The sequence below is a fragment of the Cygnus atratus genome, chromosome 2, assembly GCF_013377495.2.
Source record: "Cygnus atratus isolate AKBS03 ecotype Queensland, Australia chromosome 2, CAtr_DNAZoo_HiC_assembly, whole genome shotgun sequence".
Classification (NCBI taxonomy): Eukaryota; Metazoa; Chordata; class Aves; order Anseriformes; family Anatidae; genus Cygnus; species Cygnus atratus.
This window is the reverse complement of record NC_066363.1, coordinates 28,244,525-28,269,069: the sequence shown is the minus strand read 5'-3', so window position 1 is coordinate 28,269,069 and position 24,545 is coordinate 28,244,525. Positions and strand designations below refer to the sequence as shown.

The following is a 24,545-nucleotide window of genomic DNA, read 5'->3' as shown; positions in this document are numbered from 1 at the left end:
ACGTTAAAAAGAAGTAGTGATGTCAGATTTACAAATGTGGGAAAAGAAGTTTAGAATCTTGAGCCAAGAAGGAAAATCTACATGAGAGACAAAAAAGATTATTGTTATTTTTTTTAGTTTTAATAAAATCTTCATATTAAAAATTATATTACTGTATTTAGTGGTGTTCTATTTTGTTAAGGTTTTGACTAATTTTTTCACTTTTCTTTTGGTCAACAGAAGAAGCTTTCTCATGTTTGTCCATCTCTATTGCATAAATGTAAACTTCAATGTCATTACTAGGCCATTATATCGTGGATGATTTAAGTTCCTTTCACAAAATACACCAGAAAAAAAAAAAAAAGATAAAAGACATAATAGTATAATAGTAATAGTGTTATAGTATAAAAACACATCAGGATATTCTGTTCAAATGTCTTCTGAAACAAAACTGTTATGAAAACAGATAGAAAATAGTGTGAGTCTACTTTCCTCATACCAACATCCTAATGGACAGCTGCAGTCTGAGCAGTTTTGGTAATTTGTAAGAGATGCATAGAAATTCTTTAACAAATTTTCATGATCCTAAGGGTGCTAAGCAGGTGAAATCTATTGTCCTAGAAAGTCTATATCTGAGATGTGCTCTCCTTGTCATATAATATATAAGAAATTAAAAGGTACGAAATATATTCAGAATATTTAAACTGAAATATAGGAATCAATTCAATGTGGAATGCTCATCTGAATCTGATCATATTTTGACCAGACCCATCAGAGACCACAACAAAGGTTGACACATAAAACCAGAGAATTCAGCATTTCATATGCAGTTGTGAAGTACATGAGATTTAATCTTTTTAAGTCAAAAGAGAAAGCTTTTGTTACTCTTCCTTTTTCAAATGTTTTTCTCCAAGACTAGCAGTGGTTATCTGAGGTTATTATTTTATTACATTGGGCAATGAATCAATTTAAAAGAGTGATAGTTCAACAAAGGACTCACACCACAGTAGAATAACTGAATATTTTTTACCACAGTGAGCTCAGATATTTTTCATATGCACGTCATTTTGTTTTAGTCTAAGATTTCAAATACTTATTAGATGATGCCTTATTATTTACATAATATTCCCTCTTAAGTTTCAATTTCAAGAATCTGAAAGGTTTTTTATTATGTCCTTCAGAAACACAAATTTTAAACATTGAAAAAGTTTAGTTTTATTTTTTATGATTAAGAAAAAGAGCTAGGGTATGTCTCCCTCATGTTTTTGAAACACATTTGTTTTGAAATGGAAGCCACTTATAGAAACAGTCCATCAAAAAGAGACAAATTTTGGAAAGATACAAATAACTAATGTTCCTTTCCTTGTCACCTGATGCAGCAGCATATGATAAATCTTGACATTTTTACACCTCTTCAATTATATCTTGAAGGTTGTTTTCATCATAATTATTAAAGCTTATTACTTCTTGTTAATTATGTTTATGTTTTTATATCTTTCAAACGTTTTCTTGTTATGCTGAAACATTTTGATATGGAGAACATTTGGAAAGTTTTTTCATTTCTAGGAAAATAAGAATTGAACTGTTTTACTGCATCCAACAAATCTGCGAGGGGAAGATTAAATAAATATATTTCAAATAAGTACAATTATACTGAAATACTGTAATGTGAAATTTCTGTTCAGCATGGAAAAATAATATTTCCTTTGTGAATTTGCAAAACCAACTATCATATTTACAAGGATGGCATCATTTAATTTTTTAAGGATTTAAATAACCTTATGTTTCATAAAGTGCGAAGCTATGGGATTCAGGAGAGAAAAAATCATAATGAAAAACAGATTCTTTAACACTTTTTTTTTTCCTCAGAATGCTTGTGACATTTCCCTTCAGTGTGAAATATTATTTGTAATATTAAAAGGAAGCACGTCCTTTTTACATAATGAAATGAAGCAACTTGAGTTTCACTGTATTTTGACATATATTGAGAGATATTTGGAAATTTTTGGCCGTTTCTTTCTTCTAATTCTTATTAGCCTATAAAAGCCATTCAATATTTAATGAAAAGCAAAGGATTACAGAGTAGTCAAGGTATCTGAAACCAGCAGCTTAGATTACCAGCTGTCTGACATTTTCGGGTATTGAGATTTGTACTTCATTTTCAGGGGACAGTAGTAATTCTCTTGCTTACCAAGCATCATGTAATGAAGATGTTCCACCATATGTGACATACATAGGGTCCTGTAGAAAAGACATATTTTATTGCTATGCACTCTCTACAGTCAAAAAATTCTAATTGATATTCTATAGCAACACAAGCAATCTCCTTAGCTACTAGAGAATTCAACAACAAAGGCTACTGAAAGTTAATTATTGCTATAGTGCAGGGCTTTCACCCATCTTTCCTTCCACTTAAAACAAAAGGGAAAAAAACTGATTAAGAAAACCAAGTAGAGGTTTAATACAAAGGATAAAATTATGTCTCTTACTTGGATGTGACTGAATGGGAAAGAACTCAGCGAGCCTTAAATTTTATATCCTGGTAATTATACAAAAGTAAGACATAATCAGGTTGTAAAAACTGTAGAAAGTAAATGGTTGGTGCAAAGAAATGACATGCTTTGTTGCATGACAGATATCTACCTATCAATTGTACAAACATAGAACACTTTCATCTGCCTTGCCCTTCCTCTTCTATTTTTTTTTTCCTCCTAATATTTCTAAGCTCAGGTAATACACTTTTTATCTTTCTAGAGAAAGAAAATATCATCATTCAGGAACTTTTTAGGGATAGATTAACTGTATGATAGATAGCTTTTTTTTTTTTTTTTTCATACAGAGTGGTGCATAGGTACACGATTCCTATAAAGCTGTTCAATCCTAATTGTTTCTGGGGTACCTTTACATGACTGTTTTCCAAGTGCTGCCAGTGAACTGGTTTAACATTGCTCTTTTGAAGCAGCAACATGAGGGACAAAGAGTATGGTAGGTAAGTTTACCGAACCTAATGTATGGCAAACAGTTCATGTGACTTGCCCAAGGGTATGCAGAAAATCAGTGGAGAAGACAGAAAAAAGTACTGGAATCTCTCTGTATGCTCACAGTCTTATATCATTGGCACAAGATTGTCCTTCTCCATTGTAATTAGCATTAATACAATTCATGCAATAATTTGACTGATTATAGCACCAGTGAATTAGTGTTAAGAGATAGTGCATTGTCTGCCTTCAAAATAATTTTTTTCAGGGAGATATGGCCCTGATTCCCCTTGGGAATCTGTGTGCCAAAGTAGTGAAGCAAGCTAGTGAGAAACCAGTCATTAAAGTAAAAACCTTCTCATTAAACCTTCTCATACAAATTCTTTTGCCATGCTTTTTTACTGGCAAGCCAGTAAAGCCAGAATAAAAAGCCAGATTAACAGCTGGTAAATCAGTGTAATAACAAAGGATTTGGTAAAGCTCCATTTATTTATCTCCACTGGAGATTTGTCTTTTTAGTGTTGTGTTGTTGTTTGTAATAATACATTTCAGACATCAACAAAATAACAAAAATTACCTCAAATATCAGAATTTGTAAAAATAAATAATCTTGAGGTCATTTAAGTTTACTTATATGTTTAGAGTCATAAATGTTTCGATTGACAGGATGAACAAAATTGTTTTCCCTGAAAAGGTATCTAGAGAGGTTTTAGCAAAGGAAAATTTCTCCCTGTTTGCTGATAGCTGAGGAAGCTTTCATTATTAGTTAATTATTTGATTTACTGAACAGTCAGAAGTGGAGTTTCCTTATCTCATTGTTTAGCAGATGGCATAATATTCAAATCAGGACTCCACAAAGCTGAGAACTGTACTCATTTTTTCTACATATCAGTTCTCATCTTTGCCACATTATTTATTTATTTATTTATTTCACATCTGGTGACATAGTAGTGTACATGTCTTTCATGCACATTGGAATCATCACACAGTTTAACTCAACAGTCAAAACAAATTCCTACACATCTGACCATAATTGACTGCAGTGTTCTCTCTTCTGTACACGTGCAAAAGAAATGAATGTACTATTCTGAAATCAAATTATAGGAATTCAAATCCTCAGCATGAAGTTCTGCTTCACTCAAGACTCAAGTTCAAAGTGTAAGTATCTTGTTATTTCAGAAGGAGAGGCATGTTATGTGGCTCCATTATTTAGGTAAAACCAAATTATTTTGCAGCTTTCATATAATTGTCTGAGCTGTATGCAACTGGGAATCTTTCATATTGTATTGAAGTGGAGGAGAAAGATAATCGAGAATTTCTCTTAAGCAAAAATGTCTAAGAGAAATGTGTTATTAAATTTATCCAGTCTTGGCCCATATCTTCCATATGCTCTAAGTTTTCCTTGAGTTCATTAATTGCTTAATAAGCATAAACAAACTTTGATATCAGGAAAACATCAAGATAAAGATAAGTTAACACAAGTCCATGAAAATCTGATGACCAATATCCCTCATGCACAGATCTTTTTACTGGTCTAATGGCTAACAAAAGGCATAGAGAAGAAATCTAAGTGCACATAAACCCTAAGACACAGCTCTATTGATATCTACTTCCTTTTGGTACCTAGATGATTGAGGTGGACTGGGGATAAAGTTACAAAAAAGAGGAGATGAAACGAGTTGGAAGCATAAAGCTTCAAAGTCCCAATGTTAAGGTACACACAGACCCAAGAACATGTGGAAGAAAGTGTTTTTTTTTCACTCTTCCATTTATCATGGGGATTAACATAGCTATAAATGTGTGCTTATATCAAACTTTCCAAAGAAAATGAGCCAAAGTCCAGTTCAGCTATTACATGGACAGCTACACTATCTGAGCAAATGTATTCATAGAAAGGCAGACTGCTGGTGCCACTGATCGGTTGGTGCTAATACCAAGCATGTGGTATCACATTTTTATTTTAATTACTTTATTTTTTGAGAGAAATGAAGGAACTAGCCCTTGTGATGTTGTAAAATTCAAAACTGCTGTTTTGGTATTTCACTTTTAGGTTATAACTAAACATAGGAAGGATGTAATAAGCTTAAAAACATAGCAAGGGAAAGTAACAATAGGATGTTCGTTTTTGTAGGCCAAGTGGATCTTCTTGGCTCTAAATCACCTGCAAGTTTTAAGATTTTTATGTTGATGTTAGCTAAATGAAAGCAAAACTGCAAATAAATAAATCACTTCTCCCTGACTTCTGTTCTTGCTGCGTAAGTGTTAGGTGTCACAGTAGAAGTGATTCTTGAAGAGGTAAATCATCTTACAAAGAAGTAACTGTTGTATTTTGTTGTTTACCTTTAAGAACTTCTGATTTTACTTGCAGACCTGCACTCAGGGAACTTCCATTTTATAAAATTATTTTAGCTCTCTTTCTAAGGAAATGGTCAGCACAGTCACTTGTTAAAAGAGTTCGTAGAGGGAATAATCCTTACACCCATAATATTCTAAGTAGTTTTATCTTATTTTTAATTCATGTAACCTTCCACAGGCTGTAACATTTGGACATTTGAAGCTGTTAGACATTTTTTGCAGGTGGGCCTGGAAGAGTGCTAATTGGAGTCCAGTATTAGCTGGAAGTGATAGAAGAAACAATTCTCTAGATTGCTAATTCTGATGTTAATGGCCCAGATGTTAGTGGTAGCTGCCAGCTGGGAACACAATGGCCAAAAGCTTTGCATATGTAGTCTAATTCTGATGAGTAAATCATTTGACCATAGCTAGTATTCTTGGCCTGTGTGATTTTTATGCCTTTTAACCTCATTGCTTCAGCCTGCATCTTAGTTAAGAAATTGAGTGAACTGCTAAGAAAACATTAATGAATTTCAGCTTTTCTGCTGTTCAAAGTATTCTTCTCTCTCCCTTCCCCCCCCCCCCAACCCCAATCCCCGTTTTACACTATGTCACTAATGATATTAGATAAATAAATTTACTATAGGTAGATATCAGCATATCTGTGCAAGTTTACTGTCTTATATGCAAAAGAAAGACTTCCAAAGTAGGTGCGCTTTTTTTTTTTTCCCTATACCTAATAAAATTACAAATTTATCACCTGAAAACCACAGAAAAACTATATTTTAATTTTCAGACAGTATTCTGTAAGGTTGATATTTCCAGGTTATATAGAAAGAATTATAGATGATAAGCTCTGTCATTTGACTTATTTATATATGTCAAGTTTATGCACCTCCTGCAATGCATTTAGATACTTCGGATTCCTTGTGAAGGTAGTGGGGGACAAGAGTGCTTGCCACTCAGTGGCTCACATAACTGCACACTTACACATGCCAATAGGTTTCACACTGGATCCCTATGATTTTTATGATTTTTTTTTTTTCCCAGGATATTCTATCTAAGGGTTTCACATATCATAGATTTTTTTTTTCCAAATAATATATTTCCTTAAGCAAAATTCATACATGCATAATCAGTTGTAGAAATCATGGCAAAATAGAAAGGCAGTCTTACTTCAGAGATCTTCCTCCATTTTAAATTAACTAGTAGAGATGGGCACGTGGTAAAGACTAAAACATATGATTTTAGACAATAAAAAAAAAAGGCCAAAAACATTGGAAAAGAAGAGTTGCAATGTAGACAGACTATCATAAAATTCTAAGAACTTTGAAAGGGTAACGTTTCTTTCCTAACAACAGTTCCAGTAAATACTGAATTAAACTACTGATTATACTGCAGTGTTAAGGTCAAGGTTATGCTTCAGACTTACAATATAGATTGTACATGATCACTTTTTTTTTGTACTATACAGTATATTGCAACTCTTACCAGATAAAATACAATGTGGTTTCTAACATATGAGTTTTTAGAATTAAAAAAAAAAAAAAAAAGCACAGCAAAGCAAACCAAAACAAGCAAACAAAAAGATAATGTTTTTAAGTATTTCAATAGTAAGTAGTAAGTAGTTAAGTAGTAAGTCAAAATAAAAGTAACTCAATTTCAAAAATATTGCATGACTAGTGTTATGATGCTCTGTAGTTAGAAGAATAATCAATAGAAACACTGCAGATTGCCATATAATTACCTGCATTCTACTTGGGAAGTCTATACCTAGTATAGTTTAAAATACTTGCATTTCAGCTACGTCTGTGACCAGCCAGTCTTCAATCCAGATCTATACTAGAATTAGGTGGGAGATTGAATTCTGTCTATGAATAAGGGAAATAATAAGCACAAAACCCCGCAATTTTCAGGTCTGTTTTCCATATAGTATTCCTCGGTAACACCTTTTCTGTAGCACCTGGCTTTGATGTAGACGAAAGAAATACTGTGGCTTATAATGGGTGAAGGGCATTAGCTAGGTGGGCTCTCTGCCTATGATACTTGGCCAGATAGCTTTTTCCAGGAGGATTTAAAAACCTACAAATATTCATAAGCAAAGTTCTACCTGCTCTTTCTACAAAAAAAAAAAAAAAAAAGTTTAATTTTTGGCAACTTGTGTTTTTCATGCTACTTGTAAGAACTTACCTTTTAATTTCTTTTTCTTTCTTTCTTTCTTTTCTTTTTTTTCTTTTTTTTTTTTTTTTTAATTTGGTCAAAGCTGATCAATAAGTTGAATAATAAGTTGAATAAATAAGTTGAACCAGAATAGAAGGCAAGAAAGAACTAGACAGAAACAGAGATTGTTTTTTAATGAAACCAAACTGAAAATAATATATGAAAATAATTTGATGTTTTCACACTGCTCTAGAAAAGACTAAAAATGATTCTGCCAGTTTGACTGTTTATCTCATCAGAGTGATGATGTTTCGCATGGGGTTTTCATCATTCAATAGATCTTGAACCACTTGTTCTATGGCATGAAATAATGGACCTTCTTATTTGCTGTTTTATGTTGGTAAGGAGGCTGGAGTGCATAGCTGCGCATAAGAGAAACAGTATCTGAAGTCACAGTGGCGAAAACTAAAATTTTCACATTTGGGATCCTCTGTAGTTGGACCTAGCATAGTTGAAATCCCTCTGCTCTCTCCAGAAAAAATATTTAGTGTACTGTACTGAGCTATAACATGCTGAGTGAGCAGGAAAATCTGAATATGTGAGTAATATGCTGAACAGATGTTGAAGGAGAAGTTTGCCCTGTAGCTAATCTGTTTCTGGGGAAAAAAATAAAAAAATAAAAAAATCACATTTAAACAGTTGGGTTCAGCTCATGAAAGGGAGAAATAAGTGAAAAAAAGTGCTGTATTCCAGCTCTTCAGCTTCTCAGCATCTTGCAGGACCCAAAGAAGACTTTGGTGTCCCTCCTTGTTTAGAATGTCATACACTAGGAGGACAGAAGGAAAGCCTATAAGCTCTGGAAATGGTGAATTAAGCTTTAACTGCACTCAGCAAAAGCATTACCAGCACTGGTTAAAAGATAAATTCAATTCAATTTCTGTTTGTAGATGATAGCAATAGATGCTCTCTGTACATCACTCTTCATTTAGAAAGTGAGCTTCCAAAAGAGATGTCTCTGCTTTTCTTCCTCACTTTAATCCATTGCACATAGAATTTTCCTGGGGTGGGTGGGACTTCAACTCAGTGTCTTAGATGCTTGAGTTTATGAGGTTTTGACAGAAGTCATGAAATTACATTAGTCAAAAAGATGGCATTTACTGGAGCTACTGTTTTCTGTTCAGTTATTAAAGACAGGAGACCAGGTCATTTAACCTCGAATAAATAACCTCGAATAACCTAGAAAACCATCTTAACCAGTCAGCTCTGCTCACACACAGCTCTTGTTCAAATGCAGATATTTTTGCCATTATATTTCCATACATTGTTTCCTGGCACCTTCTTACTACTACATATTCCATACATACCCTAATGGTAGAAAGACTGCCAATACTGCAGGTAATAAAGAACTCTACAGATTATGTATGTTACTGGATTGCCATACCTTAGACCTATTTTTTTTGCAAAGCCTAAAGGAAACATCTGCTTTCGATTTGTGCTTTCTCTTACTACGAATCTTGTGGTATTGACTCTGAAAAGACTGGAAAAGAAGGGGAATATACTACGAAAAGAACTTAACCCAGAGCTGCTGAGAGCTATTCATAGTATGATCTTGCCTTGTATATCATCACTTTTGGCCCTCACTGTCTTTGGTTAGTGTCAACTTTGTATCTGTCTTTGCAAGAATGTATGCTATTCAAAAATTAAGTGGTATAAAGCATGCCCTATACAAACTTAGGTAAAAATATTACCTACAAGATAACTCAGCCCATGAGCTAAAATGGACAGCAGAATGAGCACTCACATCCCTCTAAGAAACAGAACAATGATTTGACACTCCATTTATGGACAAACTCACTTATTTTACCAACTATATTGTAAATCGTGCTTGGAGGTCAGAGAGCAGCACTAAGCTCTGAGAGTAAAAGGATAAGGAACAGATTCTAACTGTAACTTTTAAAGTCTATTCTTTTGTCAGTTTGTGTCACAACCCTAAAGTTGCATCAGCTTAGATTAAAAATAAATAAGAGTCTGGAGTGAGGAGTAACTGTCTAGTCTATTCCGATTTGGCTGAGTCACAGTCTTGTCAATTCCTTTCAGCACTACTGGCTCCATGAAGTATGGCAAAACAGAGCACTACTCAATTGTTACTTTTCCACGCATCCCTGAGTTCCCATTAAATATTCTTTGCCTCTCTATAATCTGGCTGTATATTTCATTGCAAAATAAAACCTTCAAGGTAGAACATTTTCAGATTTAAAGTAAGAGTAAAGAGTTCTTTCAAATTCCAATCCACTTACATTTATGCAGTAATTTTCTTTGTCTTTAGCTTCTGTTATCACAATTTCTTTTCATTCGTCTACTGCTAAGTAGTATTTCTGAAATAAAGAGAATTAAATAAAATGAACTCTTAAGAAAATATTTGTTCTTTTCCTCTGTTAAGAAGTGACTTCCGACAAATATAATTTTGTTGGTGATAGCAAAGCAGAAGTAGATAAGAATACCTTTCCCAATTACATTTTTAAGTCAAAAATTGAGAGCCAATAGGTACAAAAAATCTCTCTGTATCAGTTTGAACCAAGTCACTGTTAGAAGGTTTGGAAAAGAGTTGAAGTCAGTGTGCCTTTTATATTCCCTTATGTGTCTTAACTTCTGCTGTTAAAAAAATTGCTTCAGTCTGTAACGTTTCATCTACAGGCTTAGCTTCAGCTTCCTTATGCGTGCAGAAAACTTGTTGCCCTGGAATCGAAACCTTACCCGGAAGGCATACATTTGCATATCTGACAGTTATTTGGGTGAAATTTGACGATCCTATGAAAAAGGTAAGTGACAAGTAAATAACTTGAGTAAAAAGTTCACAAGCAATAGCGAAACACTGCAGTCACTGAAGTAGCCTGCCTTTCTATAAATTTGAGCCTTCCTCACTTAGCCTTCTTCTTCCCTGTTATTTTTAATGGCTATATAGAAGTCATGTATTCTGAGAATTATTGAGCTACTGACCAGCTCATAGTTGCCAAGTTGAATATGTAACAGAGGAATTAGTCTGCCTTTATATCAGTAGTGAGAGAAGTTTTCATTTTTGCTTCAACCCAGCTGAGAGAATTTTAAGAGAATTTAATTAGCTTTGTCATTTCTTTCCCATTTTCAATTTGATTGAAATTGGTTATTATGCTCAGAAGTTGATGGAGAGGAAAGGGCTCACAGATGGACAATGAATAGACAATTTCTTTAAGAAACCGGACTTCTTATGTTATACAACTGTTGCTGAACCCGTAAGTTCAGCTGTGTTTGCAACAGATGTTATTATGTTATGTGAATACCAAATTACCACTTTACAAAGTACCATAGTTTAAACATTGGAGAAAAGCTTTGACCTAAAAGCAAACACCCTGATCTTCCATGAGATTTAGCAAAGTACCTACCCAGAATAAGTGTTGTGCTACAACTGCTAGCTGTAAGGCAGTGTGAGGCTTACAAGAGAAATGCAAAGGTGCAGAAGAAGGGTCAGCCATCTATCTACCATAGTACAATTGTTGGTTTTAGGCTTTGAGAAATAAATGACAGTGAGGGAAATCAAGGCTGGATTAAAAACAAAAGTTCTCAATTTCTTGCCAGGAGCGCCCCGGTCAAGATCTGCAAACTGTGATGAGAGATCACTTCTCTTTATGTTACACTTCTCAAAGACAAATGAAATCACACTTTTCTAGAGCAATGCCTGATAAAGATTCACGCTGAGATTTTATAAGTACTTTAATGGGTGATCATGTCATGACTTCATAACCTTTTTTGCGTATCTAGAATAAAGTAAAACTATGAAAACAAAAAGTTATTTTTTATCTGCAATATTCTGTAATATTTAAGAGCATTTCATCATGCCCAGACCTGATCAGAAACAAAAAAAGGATGATAGAGATGATGTCCCCATATGAAAATACTTGTAACCAGTATTTCTGCCCAATCCATCTATTCTTGTACTAGAGAGGCAAAATCCTCATTGACTACCAAGGGATGGAATTAACAGCTTTCACAATTCAGAGTGAAAGTAGCCACTTGCTCAGCAGGAACTCTGCAGATGTTCAGGTACATGTGTATGAAATATATATGTCTAAATATATATGCATATGTCTATATATATGCATATATATATATATGCAATGCATTTAGACATGCACACACATATAGATGTTATATACTAGTTTATTCCATTGTGGCACAAAATTATCAATGCGTGCCTTAAATGTGAAATTTACTCATAGCTGTGAAACATTGAACAATTTGCCCATATATCACTTATTCTGTTTATAGACTGGGATGTTGGATGTTCCTTTTCTTTCTTAATAAGCATTTCACATAAGCATATTTGGGTTAAACTGTAATTCACATAAACAAACAAAACTGTGCTAAAAGATCTTAAGTTTTTTTTCTTTATTTCTTTATTTTTATTTTTATTTTTCCTTTTCTTTAGATACATCCAGATAAACCAGATAAAAGTTCTGCAGATCATGATGCAATTGCATGGGTGGGGCACTCTGGACAAGGATTTCCTCCAAACATAATTTTGATTTAGCTAGTGTCCTGTGGTAAACAAGGAAAGAAGGACATAAAGCAGGGATGTGAGGAGAAAAGAAAAAAAGGGAAAAAAAAAGAAAAAAAAAAAGACAATCAGGTTAGAAAGCAAATATTGACAAAGTGAGAAATTACATTCCAGGTATCTACATGCAAGAAATAGTTATCATGAGGAAAAGCAAGAGTGTCTGTCATTTTGTTGCACTATGTAATAACTAACTAGATAGCTACAGATTCTTCTGTTGGAGAATATTCTTAAGAGATTCCCTCTCCATCTGGCTGAACAGATCTGGAAAGAAAAAAAAAAAAAAAAAAAAAAACCTACCAAACAAACAAAAAACCCCCACATCTCCTACTCTCCTTAAGGGCCAGAGATAGCAGCATTTAACAGCAGCTCTGGGAGGAAAAATGTCCTTGGGGTATTTCCCTTGCATGATGTTTTTAATACATAATTAAGACTTAACATTTAACAATGAGAAGTTTTCTTTTTTTTTCTTTTCTTTTTTTTCTTTTTCTTTTTCTTTTTCTTTTTCTTTTTCTTTTTCTTTTTCTTTTTCTTTTTCTTTTTCTTTTTCTTTTTCTTTTTCTTTTTTTTTTTCCTTTTCTTTTTCTTTTTCTTTTTCTTTTTCTTTTTCTTTTTCTTTTTCTTTTTTTTTTCTTTTTCTTTTTCTTTTTCTTTTTCTTTTTCTTTTTCTTTTTCTTTCTTTTTCTTTTTCTTTTTCTTTTTCTTTTTCTTTTTTTCTTTTCCTTTTTCTTTTTCTTTTCCTTTTCCTTTTTCTTTTTCTTTTTCTTTTTCTTTTTCTTTTTCTTTTTCTTTTTCTTTTTCTTTTTCTTTTTCCTTTTTTTTCTTTTTCTCTTTTAGACATCAAATTATTTTTTGTATACATTTCACTAGTTTCTTTTCGAATCAATTTCAGTTAATTCTTGTACATTTACATCATTAGTATAATTACACCTAATTGCCTGTTTTAGTATAAATAATTCTCCTTGCATAATTAGAATAAAATTATGGCTCTAGTATATGATGTCTGATCACATCATTACAATTACTGATGATGTCACAAAAATTCCAAGAAACTCAATGTTTATTACACTTTAGTTATGTGTTTTAAGTGGCACTGTAGTAAGGGCTGAGTTCTCTTAGCAACATCCTTTATGGAGGATATTATCTAGATGATTTATGCTCTCCCCAAAGGTGAGATAGTAAAGCATAATTAAAGTTTTGAGACAAATATATACAGAGAAAATCAACATAATTTTGAGTACAAACAAAGATGGAAAAACAGATGAAATGCACAGAAGCAGCTAATTACAAGTTTTGTAGTATGTTAGTACATTCCATTGTGCTTTTTTATCATACATTCCAGTTTTAGATTCACTCAAACAAAAAATGGAGAAAATGTTGAAGTTACTAATAATGTAGTAACTAAGACCCTACCCAATTCCTTAACCTCTTGCAAAAGAGAGCTGAATAGAACCTTAAATGTTATAGGTTGTAGTGATATATAACCGGGGGAAAAAAAAAGAAAAAAAAAAGATTCTGTATATCAGACAACCTCTGAGTATATATATTCATGGATAGGTTGAAAAGTGGCAAATACATCCCACATGTCAGGCTAAATCTATAGTCCATTTTGCTAGCCCACTAATCTTTCCAGTTGATTAAAGAGAAGATATATACAGCAGTCTACTGATACAGTTCTGAGACTGTCCCACTGGGTCTTTGAGTAGCTTACACCTTATTTTTTTGTAAAATATATTATTTTACAGTAGAAGATGCAGTTGCAGTGGTTGAAAAATATCCATGCAGGAATAGAGGATGTGGAAAAAGGAAGAAAAACGGGATAGTATACTCACCTCTAGTGAGCTTATTTCAGACCCTAATTCTGAGGTATTTTTACAGATGTAAAAACAGATTGTCAGCACACATGTTCATGCAGGTTGGGATGCAGAATTTCTCCTCAGCAACCTCTTGAGGATGAATTCCTAAGTATTTCTTGTGTTCACAAAAACATCCTATCTCGACTTTTAATAACATTAAATCTAGCTTGGTGACTTGTTGTCAATGGCATTCAAGGCCGATACTGTTTAATATCCCTATTAATAACCTGGATAAGGGGATGGAATGCATCTATGGCAAACTTCATTGGTGATACCAGACAGGGAGGCAAGCTGATACCATGGAAGGCAGGGCTGATGTTCAGGGAGACTTCAACTAGCTGGAGAGATTATGGAACAGGAACCTCATAAAGCTGAACAGAAGTGATCAAAACTGCTGCACCTGCCTTAAATACAAAGTTCAGGAAACTAGCTGAAATTTATGGTTCTTTGTTGTTGTTGTTGTTGTTGTGGTTGTTGTTGTTAGCTGGATTAAGTAATAAACATCAGTTCCTGCCTTATGTAATATGTGGACTTATAGCGCTGTTTCATGCCCTCAAAAAAAGTTCAGAAAAGTCCTTTTACCCCTCCATAATCCTTTCTAAACTGTCAAAGGTTGTATACATTTCAGACCAGTCCTAAGTGTCAGCTGAGAATTGATAAAGTCAGTAAATACTGCTGAGCAATTATTCATTACATGTCAAAATTAGGTCTTTCAGTTCTGGGAAATATAGAGACCTCTGCCTTCATACTTCGAACTTCTGATTTGAAAATGTTGATCTATTTTTATTCCTATATGACTCATTCTAGATAAATATGGGAAAAGAGTATGCAGCTGAACAACAGAGTAGAATACCGTTAATTATAGGTGGAGCTGATAGCAGCACATATAATTAAAATTGACTGACACTTCCCATTGCAAAAACTTGTTATTAGGTTGCTTATATCTTTGTCAAGTTTTGATCATATGTGTAGAAATTTCTTGTGGCAGGTGTTTGCCTCAGGCTAATTTCTCTCTCTCTCTCTCTCTCTCTCTCTCTCTTTTTTTTTTTTTTTTTTTAAGCTCTGTGACAGGTCAATTGTTTCCAATTATGTCAGAATAAGTCTCGCAAGTCTTTAGTTAGAAAATTACCACCTTTTTTATTTTTTTGTGGAACATACTTGGTAGGACTCTAAAAGATATACTGTCTAAATTTGGATAATCTGTCTAAATTTGGATAACTCCTAGGTACTTAAAAATCTCAGTCTGCATATTCACATAGATATCTGCAATGCTTTGGCAGCTAAAGTCTCTGAGAGCTCTTTCTGGTTTGATTCTGCAACACCCTTTTGCAATTCCCACAAGCCAATATTCCATACCCCAGGAGCTCTCTGCATTTCACAAGTTCTTATCTGGTCTAAGCTGATGTAATATTTAGGTGCAAACAGCTATTATAAACTTAGAGCTTTATGTCAACATCAGACTTATTGGTTCAGCTCTTGAAATCATCAAAGCAATCAACATAAATGAAGTTCTCATGCGCCATTCAGCTATTCCAGAAAGACGTTTGGGTTTTGGCCCCAAGTGTACTTATGTCTGCTATCTTAATTTCTTTTAATTGTACTTTGAAATTCACCATATCTGGAGATTTGAAATGGAGAAAGAAAGCTATAATTCCAAAGCAAAATACCCTGGTCTTCAAAGATCTAAATACACCAGGCATTTTGGACATTTTGACAGTTCTGAGTTTTCTTATAGGTGAAGAGCACACAAAATACCAAAAAGTTGAAAAATTATGTAATTTCCAAGGAATATTTTCTGCAGACTTCTGAACAGCTGGATCCATTGAAAGATCCAGGAACTCTAATGGATTTTACATTTTATATAGCAAGCTACTAAGGTGCATCTCTTTTCAGCTGGAGCTTTTCCAGAGCTAAAATATCTGAAAGTACTTTTGCCTGTGCTCTCTAAGTCTATTTGTATAGTCTGGATGCATCCTTACAGCCTGTAGCTTTTCATTGCTCATTTCAAATGAAACCTCAAGTTTTATCATTTAACCAGGGTGGGTGAGAAAATCTTGACCTTTGACTCTATTGCATGGAGTACAGCTCAAATATTATTCAAAAGAACCTCCTCTACCCAGCCATCAACAGGTTCATGGAAGACTCCTACAACAGATGAGCAGTATTGTTTTTTTTTTTTTTTCCTCTCTCGGGAGTTGTGCTATGCAGATTTTTCCTGTCTTAAGGATTTAGAACAAGTATAATCTGTTCTGTCTTTTCATGAGTGTACCTATCATAACTGCTTGTTACTTTGCTTATTCATTAAATTCGTTACCACAAACTGACACATCTGAATGTTTAGCCAATGTTTCACTTGCTAAATGAAACTATAGCAAACCATTGCGCAAGTTCTGCTTTTCAATCCTGACTGAAAGAAGAAATGGAGTTTTTCATCTCCATCTCAGTCAGCCAGTCTGAACAAACATAACTACTTAGCACATAATCATGCTGGATTTCCAGTGTTAAACTCTGACCTTTGAGAGGCTGGTCACAGATCTTTTATTTATATTTAATCTTCTCTAAAACCAAGGCTCACAGATGGTTTGATACTTCTTCTTATCTTGTAGTCAAAAGACATCAACTGCTCCCTTTCTTCCTCTTCTCACTTTTTGTAAAGGAAGACTATCTTATTCTGTTGTTTGTGTATCAAGTAATTCCAAAGGATCTTTCTTCCCTTTTTGTTATGCACAGCACTGCCTCTCAAGGAATTAGCAGTGTATCTTTTCTGCTTAGCTTGATTGTCATTTTTCATTTGATTTGCATTTGGAGTAAAATCTCTACATGACTTTACTTGGATATTTCCCTATGGATTACTTTTAATGTAAAAGATCCTCAGTTCCAAATGCATTACTATTCATTCACTGACCATAATGAATTCATTTGGTAGAAAACTGACTGTCATGTTGACTTTTATATAAGAGAGTCACTATAATTCATCTTGGTTAAACATTCATTAATTAGCAGACACAGTATGTTGCTAGATTTTACACAAAGTGAATCTGTAATGATTTTCTGATCTTCAGTTCACTGCATAGGTATTTTATGTTTCAGACTAATTTTGAAGAGACGATTTATTAACCTTTAATCCGGTACTTTTAGAATATAATTGGCTATCAATATGTTTTTATTCTTTCTAATTAGAAGCAGAAAGGTTTAACAACATATTCCAGTCAAAAGAAGAAACAGCCTGAATTCTCACTTCTGAGATTCAGTTTTAGTTTAGTAACTCTATTAAACCTCTGGGAGAGTACTAAGTACTCTTTTAAGGAGTGTTTAATAAGTTAGCATTATGAATGAAGGAATTACTACTAAAGGGAAGACATAAATGATCTCACCACCTAAATAAACTAGACAAAAGTGTCCAAATCCAGGAGTATGACAGAATATTTCTTTCTGAAATGGATGCACCACCTAGCATTTACAGTACACTTTCTAGTGCTACAATTTATTTATTTTATTTTATCACTAGTTCTCTCTTTCATTGGTGGCAGACATGATAATAGTTCTGAATGACATGCAATCACATTATAATGTTATCAGAAATGTTATATTTTTCATATAACTTCCCTAGAAAGTCCAGGGTTTGTGCTGCAAATAGAATACTCCATAGTGCTCTTTAGTACCTTATATGACTTACAAGTTGTCTTCATAATCAATTTTCTCCTTGACAATCACACTTCATCCTTACAGAAGAAACACTACACATTTATTAAATGCACATTTCCCTGTACATTGGGTTTATTTCTAAGTCAGGCCAAATAAGTAAACAGCTTTTCCAGCTTCGATATTTGGAAAGGTGAGGCAACTGAATACTAGCAAAATTAAGAGGTCCTCTACAGAAGTTGCTTTCTAACTCCACAAAGACAACCTCTCATAGTGGTATATAAAGCAGTCTCTTTTTCCTTTTTCTTTTTTTTTTTTTTTAAAAAAAAAAAAAAACAGCGCTTAAGTTGTGACAGACATCTGGAAGCACTTCTGTAACAAATCAGGCTACATGAGAAATACTGTTTGTGCGAGAAAACAATGGAAAGTATACAATGAGGTAACATTTACTAAACCAAAAGATTAAGTAAATAACTTTTCTCTGGCAGAGATATTAATTTATCAGGAGATTTATATGAGCAGATGGGAGTGGGGAAAGCGTGCCATAATATGGGACTGTAAAATGAAAACTCTCACTCTTCAATGGTAATGAGCCTTTTGTGGCACATTACTATAAAGTAGTCTATGCCTGAATGAAAGAAGCATGTCAGAGAGAAAGAAACAGTGTTTAGAGAGTTATGAGAGGGAATGTATTTTCAGGAACAAAGTCAAATAATCTGTGAGAGAAACCTTTCTGCTGGAGAAAAGAGTTCTTTTACTGAGTGAAGTTTATTTCAAGTAAAGAATATAATGATGTTTTTTATACTTGGCCATGATTGTATATTCTAAGACATGCACACTCAGGCCCAAAAGTCAGAAACATATACAAATTCTTGCTTTCCTGCCCAAAGACAGACCCCAAGTGGTGATGATGTGATATTATCTTTCCTGTCACTCATATTAGGAAGGCTATTATGAAATCTACTATCCAAAAAGAGACTTTCACACACACACACACCAAGAAAAAAAAAATTAGTAGGACAGCTAGGAATTCCATGAGAACAAGCCTATTTCTCTTTCTTGACCACAACATTGTCCCTATTTATTAAGGCCTTGGAACTTATATGGTTGAATGGCTAAAGTAGGCCAGAGAGAATAATTTTCTGGTGCAAAGAACCTCTGTGCTCTCTACCATGGTGATAAGATTTCAATGTGGAGCCTAATATGTTTCATGAAAGGTGTGCAGCAGATATGATTCAGTGAGTCATATCTAGAGAACTGACACAAAGGTGAGATTAAAGGAAGGATAAACTCAGATTTAATTTATACTTAAAACTGCCCATTGGTAGAAAAATTCATATGTTCAATGAAAGAGAATAGGAACCCCATCCTACGATACACTGGGCCCTTGTGGCTAGCTATACTTGATAAAAAGGAAGACAACTGGTCCTGCCCTGTCTGGAAGGACTTCCTGCCTTCACCAAAACTCAATATACCAATCTCTCCTGCAACATTTACCTATTCAGTGCTGCTATTTGACATTAGTTTCAGGTTCATGAACCTGTTTCATTATTTTTGTCCTCTGAGGTATGGACATTTGCACACCTTATCATTTCTCTGAACAGCTATCCACAAAGTCCTTTAGACTACCAGAACATGAGTTTTTTTCAGCTATTTATTGTTATGAATATAACATATATTCATCAGTTATGCTCATTGCCAGGCCCAGAGAGTGGTAGTGAACAGAGTGAAATCCAGCTGGCAATCAGTCACCAGTGGTGTTCCCCAGGGTTCAGTGTTGGGGCCCATCCTCCTTAATATCCTTATTGATGATTTGGATAAGGGAATTGAGTGCACCTTCAGTAAGTTTGCAGACGACACCAAGTTGGGGGGAAGTGTTGATCTATCGGAGAGTATGAAGGCCTTGCAGAGGGACCTGGACAGGTTGGGTCAATGGGCAGAGGTCAATGGGATGAGGTTCAACATGACTAAGTGCCAGGTCCTGCATTTTGGCCACAACAACCCCATGCAATGCTAGAGGCTTGGGGCAGGGTGGCTCTAGAGCTGTGCAGAGAAAAAGGATCTGGGGGTGCTGATTGATGCTCGGCCGAATGTGAGCCAGCAGTGTGCCCAGGTGGCCAAGAAGGCCAATGACATCCTGGCTTGTATCAGGAATAGTGTAGCCAGCAGGACCAGGGAGGTGATCGTCCCCCCGTACTCTGCTCTGGTGAGGCTGCATCTCAAGTACTATGTTCAGTTTTGGGCCCCTCACTACAAGTTGGACATTGAGGCCCTGGAGCATGTCCAGAGGAGAGCCAAGAAGCTGGTGAAGGGCCTGGAGCACAAGTCCTATGAGGAGTGGCTGAGGGAACTGGAGAAGAGGAGGCTCAGGGGAGACCTTATTGCTCTCTACAAGTACCTGAAAGGAAGGTGTGGGGAGCTGGGGGTCAGCCTCTTCTCACAGGTAACTAGTGATAAGACTAGAGGGAATGGCTTCAAGTTTCACCAGGGGAGGTTCAGGTTGGAAATTAGCAGACATTTCTTCTCCGATAGATTAGTCAGGCATTGGAATCGGTTTCCCAGGGAAGTGGTGGAGTCAGCATCTCTGGGGGTGTTCAAGGAAAGGTTGGACGTGGTGCTTAGGGACATGGTTTAGTGGGTGACATTTAGGGTGATGGTTGGACCAGATGATCTTGGAGTTCTTTTCCAACCTTAATGATTCTATGATTCTATGAATATTTATCAATTCTTTAATACCAAGAGTATTCACAGGACTGCACAGATAAACTAGATAGATCCCAACTAGAAAATTTTAGCAATGATTAGATCTTACAGTTAATCATAATACAAAGGAAAGAATACTGAAATACTGAGTTTATGGGGAAAAAAAAAAACGTAAATCAAGAAATAATCTGATACTACTAAATGTGTCAAAGTGGCATTAAAATATTCTTAATTTGGAAGACTTTTTTTTTTTTCAGAATAATATATTAATACTTACTACCACATGCTAAAACATTCAAAGGGATTTCTGTGGTACATTGGCATGTTGGCAAGTTTGGTAATGTTTCTTCTTAATTCATCTTAATTTCTATATAAATATACTATAAATAATATAGTATAACAGTATAAAAAATGTAGTACAATATATAATTCTCACTATCTCTGCCAACGCTCCTGAAAACAACCTTTCCTCTAACCTGTACATTCTCTCATGTTTCACTGAAGTTATTTATTCTCTTTATTATTACATCTCTCTACCTACACACATCCCATGTTAATATCTGAATATTAGAACAAAATCTAGTGTTTCATAATATGATTTTAAATCTTCTTTTTTTTAAATTTATTGTTTAATATAACATGCTTTTTTTCACTTTTTCCTTTTTTTTTTTTTTAAAGTTGTGTACATTGAAAATACATGATTTAAAGAAAGATTCAAACTAATGTACAGGGAAAGAGAATGTAGTATAATTGTATCTTATTTCTATTTCCTTATACCCCATCTGTTGAGTTTTTGATCAATGCTAATAGAAGCCTTTAAAAACGTTTAAAAAAGCTTAAAAAGTTTAAAATAAAACTTTCAAATTAAAAGTAAAAAAAAAAATATTGAAATAACGAAACATAATGTTGAAATTACTAGTTTTCCTTTCCCTACATTGTTTTCCCCCCTTGTTAGGCAAAATCTGCCATAATTCTTCCTAAAATCCTGTTGAGGTTTCAAAGCATTTAAACAATGTGTTTTTAAAAAAGTTTCATCTCATTTATCTCTCAAACCTTTGTCTTGACCTGAACTTTTGAAAGGAAGATTTATGAGCCTGTGAAAACTACAAAAAGTGCTACACAGTGCTTATGTATTGTTAAATCCTGGTATTGCTGAAGTTTGTGGCAGAAATTCCTCTTCGTTTTTAATCAAAAAAAAAAAAAAAAAGCTATAGAGAAAAAAAGAATTCTATTCAAATGTATATTATAAAAGCCACAAGTGTGCATTAAATGGTTTTCAAAGAGGAGTCTCTAGATAGCAACCTTTATCTTAAAATAAAATAAAATAAAATAAAATAAAATAAATGCAGTGAAGTTAATGTTATAAACATTGTTTTAACAGATACTACACAATATTTTGTAAGATATATGTTTTTCTTATTGCACAGGGTATCTTTTATCCCTTATACAGAACCCGTTTGAATAAGTGAGCCATTTTCTAATCTCTTTCAGTTTTGAATAAATATGTTTTTAAAGATTTCAATTTAAAAATTGAGAGGGGAAGGGCTGTCAGTGAGGAGAAAAATAAGGAAGGTGATTCCTGTGATCCTACCTATTAACATGAGGCATACCTGAATTATTTAAAATTAAAAAAACAAAACAAAACAAAACAAACAAATAAAAAAACTATTTTTAAAAGCTATTTTTAAAAATGTATTTGTTTTAGAGGTTCTTGGGTTTCACGCAGTAAAAATACAACATATCACTCCTGGTTTTAGGAAAATATTTAAGAAATATATTGAAAATGTGATAAACTTGGGAAATTATACAGGATGTAGCTCAATAAAATTCTTGACTGAGACTTTAGGTAGAACTGGTGTTTCTGAAGGTACAGAATGATAATACACCCAACACATGAACAGCTGGCAGAGAACTATGGCAAATTAGTGCTCCAGCCTTGTACAGTTCCCTGTACAATTTGATATATTTGTAGACAAGAAGAGAAACAACCACATATTGCAAATATCTTTCTCTTTCTTTACCCTTTCATACTATAGGAAGTAATAATATGATTTCATTTTTCACCTGTGCTGAAATGAAGCTAGAGGTTTATAGAGAAAACCTGTGAAACTGCTTTTGATTTTGCATGCTTAGAGGCCATGTTATCTTATTCCTTTTTTTTTTCCATTTTATTTTATTTTATTTTATTTTATTTTATTTTATTTTATTTTAATCTTGTCTTGTCTTGTCTTATTCTTACAAGTGTATTTAAATGTCATGATTAGACTTGCAGTCAAAAATGGATAAATAAGGCTGGGAGCAGGATGAAGTTTCAGAAAAGATGGTGTGGCAGACATAAAATGTGTAAACGAACATACCGTAGGGTGCACAGAGACATACAGCCTCACAGAAGTTAACTACCTTCACAGCAGGCTCAACTATATCTAAATTATTCCCAATAATTATGTGGCTAATGATAGAGATTCTAGAATCTCCCTAGGCAACCTATTTTACTGCTTATCTGTCCTTTCCATTAAGATATTTTTTAATGTATAACTTAAATCTCCCCAATAAAATTTAAGCCCATTAAGTCTTGTTCTATGCATAGTAGACAACTTTGCAGAAATTTTCCACTTATTTGAAGACTGCTGTCTCCTATCAGTATTGTCCTCTTTAGACTTAACTCTAAGTCCCTTAACCCTAAATCTCTTTTAAGTGATGCTGTTTGAGATTCTACTACCGTTCTTCCACTAATTCTTTTGTTCCTCTTCATTTGCTTCGAAGACATACTGCTGATATTTGAATGTAAGTACTCTAGCTGAGGCTTTACAATTGAAGGATACTTTCTGTGTCTTACAGAATATGCTCTCTTCACAGTACAGAAGACCATGTGTACAGCTTGAAGTTGACAGCTATTGATACACAATACTTGCTGGTCAGTTATCTGCAGATCAGCTGCATGTTAAATTTGTTAGAAGTGCGATATGCTTGCCATAAAATATTTTGTATGCTGACAAATAGCCATTAGGTCTTGCTTTCAACCTAGGGGTTTAGGAACCTGAATTTTTATACCCAAACCTGAAAACTGTGCTTTTAAGGAGTTACAGATACCATTATATATCATATTTCCAGTTCAGATGGGGCTTTGAGCAACCTCGTCGAGTGGAAAGTGTCCCTACCCATGGCAGGGGCCTTGGAATTATATGATCTTTAAGGTCTGTTTGAATCCAAACCATTTTATGATTCTATAATTCTATGTTAATGTAATGTGTACCCTTTCACAGAATTGTGAGGTAGTTTGATTTATATTCAGCCTGTTATTTCTTTTAATCCTGGAATACTTTTCTGCAGTACAGATGCTCAACTAGGTTATATTTTGATTTTGGTTATTCTGACATAACAGAGTTTCTCACTTTCTTTACTCAGGTTCATCTTATATTTTATAACATTATAAATCCAGGTTTCCAGTGACTCTTTCAGATCTTCCAATGGATCTTTGACAGTGAACCATTTACAGGTATTCTCCTTTTCCTAACTTGTTTCTTCCTCATCTAAGTAAATTTTAATCTAGGCTGTCTTGTCAATTTGCCAATGAGAATGTGCTTCAAGATCCGTTATTTACTGGAAATGAAAATTAGTCCATTTTACGTGACACAACTTATTCCTAACAATTTTGCTTTGTCTGTTACCCATGTCTTAAATTCTTGTTACCCATGTTTTACATTCATAACAAGTTTGTGCTAAGAGTTAGTTAACTTTATTTTTATTTATTTATTTATTTATTTATTTATTTTTCTGAAAGAGTTACTCTTGGGCTGTTTGGTCTAAAGTTCTCTTGTACAGTTTTTCTTCTTTTTAATAACAGGCTCAATGTTTGACTGATCTTCAGAATTTTGTAATGCCACTAGTTTTCAGAAATAATTATTAAAGGTTCTGAGAGTTTCAGACGGCTTCTAAATATGTCAGCACAAATTTCTTAGAATCTGAGAAATCTGCAACCATCAAACTTATTACAATTTGTTCTAGGCTATGTCTCCAAATCTCTGCCAGTGTCATTAACTGATGATCTGCTAACATTTCGGAAAACTGTGAAGCAGAAAATAACTAAACATTTAGTTTCCTTAGTTCACTAAGAGAACAGTTCTTAAGGTTTTCATTAAACTTCTAATAAAATGATTTTCTTACCTTTTCTGACACTTACTAAATAGAATTTCTATTCTTATTGTCCTTTATAATTTTGACTCCAGATTATTATTTTTTTTTAATATATTCATCCCAACTATTTTTTTCTACCTTTTATATGCTTGCCTCTTAAGCTTCAGAAAA

At 33.9% G+C, this 24,545-nt stretch overlaps 1 protein-coding gene across 2 annotated transcripts in view; it reads right to left on the bottom strand.

Moving 5' to 3' along the window:
• The window catches only part of TMEM106B (transmembrane protein 106B), a 1,075,577-nt gene that overhangs the window by 998,746 nt on the left and 52,286 nt on the right, over nt 1–24,545 (bottom strand). Inside the window, exon 1 of one of the 2 annotated variants that reach the window (XM_050709228.1) lies at nt 19,727–19,733. The exons of the other annotated variant lie outside the window; for it this stretch is intronic. The gene's annotated coding sequence lies outside the window, so the exon portion shown is untranslated. Of the gene's footprint in view, nt 1–19,726; nt 19,734–24,545 lie in introns of those variants that run through there. 2 annotated transcript variants of the gene reach the window in all.